This window comes from Lasioglossum baleicum, chromosome 11 (genome assembly GCF_051020765.1).
Source record: "Lasioglossum baleicum chromosome 11, iyLasBale1, whole genome shotgun sequence".
In the NCBI taxonomy this organism is placed as follows: domain Eukaryota; kingdom Metazoa; phylum Arthropoda; class Insecta; order Hymenoptera; family Halictidae; genus Lasioglossum; species Lasioglossum baleicum.
This window is the reverse complement of record NC_134939.1, coordinates 1,376,500-1,380,478: the sequence shown is the minus strand read 5'-3', so window position 1 is coordinate 1,380,478 and position 3,979 is coordinate 1,376,500.

Sequence of the window (3,979 nt, the reverse complement as noted above, 5' to 3'; positions counted from 1 at the left end):
AGAAGTATATACGCTGGACCTTAGGACTAGATTTTAACACACCTGCATATCTAATACTAGAAGAAACAAAAACGGACAAAATAAGAATAGAAGCAGGAAGAAGAGCATTAAGATACGAGGAGAAAACCAAAAGTCAGAGTAGCAACGCAATTATAAGAGAAAGTTGGAAAGAGATAGACAGGAAACAAGAAAAGAGGAAGTCAAAATGGGAAAAAACAAGAGACTCATATTATTTCAACAAAGGAATAGACATGGAAACAATGGAAGCGGAAAGAAGAGAAGGTAAAAAGTACGAAGAATTTCTGATACAAACCGATAGAGCGGAGCAGTTACAATGGCAATATGACAAAATAACAGAAAGCAGATACAACAAACAGTATAGAGAAATCAGGGAGGCTCAGATGGCTGGATACCTATGCAAAGCATACGAGGGCAGAGACCAAAGAATGATTGCCAGATTCAGATGTGGGAATGAGGAACAGAACAACAAGTACTGGACTAAGGAGAAGGATAGAGTCTGCAGACTATGTAAAGAGAAGCCAGAGACCCTAATCCACATGGTAAGAGAATGTAAGGAGCTGAAAAGAGTAAACATAGGAGTGCGAGGAATTCTGAAAGGAGACAAAGAGGGCACAGAGTGGATGAGGAGAGTTTTAGAAAAAAGGAAGAATAAGATAGAAAATATTCAAATAAACATACACTGACACAAACACACATGTACCCCCCATTTTAAGGCCGAAAGGCAAACAAAATAAATCTATTTACTACTATAACTAAAGCAGTAAAAAACGTTAACACTGTTACGAGCCAGGGCCGCGAGCAGCACGAGTGGCCGGCGAAGGGTTGTTACCCTACGAATATGATATCAATTTGTTAGTTGAGGTACGCGGACGAACCCAATGCGAAGTTGGGGAGCCGCTAGGATTATAGATAGCGAGGATGAACCTGACGCGAAGTCAGGGAGCCCTACGAATGGAGTCAAACGCAGACGAACCTGATGCGAAATTGAGGAGCTGCTAGGAAGGTGAAACTTCGTGAACGAACCCAATGCGAAATTGGGGAGTCACTAGGAACGACGCGCAGACGTACTCGATGCGAAACCGGGGAGCTGCTAGGAGGTTGTATAACGTCGCAGACGAACCCAATGCGAAATTGGGGAGCCGCTGGGAGGTTGGATAAGAGCACAGACGAACCTGATGCGAAATCAGGGAGCTGTTAGGATGCGGAAGAACCCAATGCGAAATTGGGGAGCCGCTAGGATAGTATAGTTTTCGTGGACGAGCCCAACGCGAAATTGGGAAGCCACTAGCGGTTGGATAAATCTCTGTTTGGACATTTGGAATGTTACGAACGAACCTGATGCGAAATCAGGGACCCGCTAGGATAATTAGTAAGCCTCGTAACTAGTATAATTTAATTGATACAATCCGAGCGGTAAGATTGTATCGTGTGGGGATGTTCAATTATTTGATTAGGATATTGGACAATAATTATGGGTTTAATGAATTTGCGTTAATTATCAAAGAACACAAATATATTCTTACTATAAGAATTCGTATTACATTTGTGTAATTGTCGCGAATGGATTGAATTTAGAATAGAAAGAATTGAAAGAAGATATTATCCAAATAAGGATGCACGGTGTTGACGTACTGGCAATGCGGGGGTCTCGGAGCAACCTTATCATTGCCTAATACATTTTACACCGAACTCGCGCAATCTATACGGTTAAACTTTGATTTGAAGGGGTACTTTAGCCCGATCTCACTGGTAGTTGACTTTCCGAGATGCAGCACGACGCACACGATCCGTGATTACGACAGTACTGGCCCCCGAGAGTAGAAATGCAAGGGCTTATATAGCCCTGCAATGACGGGTGGTACTTGTCAGTACCTTTGAATACCTTTCAAGTGAACATTCGTATTTTGTCAACGCCCTAAACTAAACTAAACAGCTATGTAGATTTATCTAGGGTAGCTCTGTTCGTTTATCTAGGACGGTTCCTGCCAGAGATGATATTAAACACCTGTTCGTCATCCGTAACAAAAATGATGATTGTCAGAAGGATTTTTGGCGACTCGAAAAAAATTTTACCATTTCAATGTCAGTCCCTACCTTACCGATAAATTTTTTTTACTATTATATTTTAATGTCAATCTAGAGTGTAAGTAGGGGCGGCATTAATGATGATTCAATCATAGATCACATGTGTGCATTTTTATGGCGCTATGAGGTCAACAAAGCTGGTGATGATCCATTTTTGCAATTAATTGAAGATATTAAATATGTATTTTCTGGAAATTAATATAAAATGTTTTCAAAATTCCAATTGTTAAACCAATTAATTGAATATCTACAATGGGAAGATTATGCGATTAGAATTACTTAGGATTAGGTGGTAGGGGAACGGAAAGGGCCGTTCGTCAGACCTGTCCGTCCACGCATACGAAAATATGTACAGGAGTGGTGTCGGTAAGGTAGGGAGTGACATTTAAATGGTAAAAATTTTTTTTCGAGTCGCTAAAAATCCTTCTGACAATCACAATTTTAGTAAAAAAAGAACCTATTTCCAACATTTCATCCAATTCTGACAACGGACGTAAACGGAAACTTCGCCCCGGACTCAAAATTTGTGCTTTTCTTGTATAAATTATTATGTATTTGGTATGTAATCCAGTAGATTTGTACCCGGGGCGGTTGCAGGTCGAAGTCTCAATCCTGTAGGATCAATGGTTCAGGAGTTATGCTTGCTTAAACTTGTGTTTAAGAATCTAGCGGTTCTGCTCGTTTAAGCGGGTCGCGATCGTGACTACAAACCAATATGGCGGCGCCCTTACCTGTCGAAAACACTGCAGGTTGCTCGACTTTAAGGAAGCATAACTCCTGAACCATTCATCCTACAGGATCGGAACTTCGATCTGCAGCCGTCCCGGGTACAAATCTACTGGATTACATACCAAATACATCATAATTTATAGGAGAAAGACTCAAATTTTGAATGCGCTAAAGGAAAGTTTACGCCCCTATCAGTTATCTCAAGGTTATATACTCCATTATAAATCCCACACAAATACCTTTTTTTGTACTAGATCCTGATTGATTTCTATTTACCTTAGGTGTCGTGTAGCAGGCTGTACATTCAGAATGTTTCATGTATCTTTGACCATCCCAGAGTTCTGTTGACGTTGTCGGTCCTCTTTCTTTGGTAGGAGTAATTTTCTTCAGTATGCAACAGTCATTACTGCCTCGCCCAAAATTCATGAGGCAATCTTGCATCCGCTAGCATAGTTCTAACCTTTTCTAGTATGGTTCTATTTGTCCCCTCCGCAACTCCATTGCTTTGAAGATTGTATGGCACCGTTTGTATGGTCTTCTGATGATTGATGCCCCTAAAGAAAGAAAATGCTTCGAAATTCTTGTTTACGAATTCTCTCCCATTACCAGATCGTCCAGGCCTCCTTCCCGTGGCTCTAAGGGATGCCGAGCCCGAAGGAGGAGTGGGAGGATACCTGACTTTGTTAATGGCGAATCTCGGTACCTTGAGCCGTACGTAACGGCCGCGGGTGGTCGTTAGCAGAGACTAAGTTTAGGTCGCGATGTAATTTTAAGAAGTCATATAAAAAACTAAACATTTGGGCGACGTCTGGAATGATCACCAAATAACAATATCGGCTTAGTCCTAGAAAAAGTCTTTTCGTTACGAACTCGCCATAAAAAAACGTTCGACGGAAAACTCCCCGTATAACAGTTCCTTCGCGACGGAACAGTCTTAATTTTTATTCACATAATCTATGTTTATATTTATATGTATCATCCTTATTCCTAATAAAATATTGGGTTGGCAAATAAGTTCGTTCGATTTTTTACATTGGAGTAAATCACAAAAACCGAACGAACTTATTTGCCAACCCAATATACCCAGGTAGCACAGTACGTCTTACAGATGTCATTTTCTCGTCATTTGTACGTCTTTACGTGT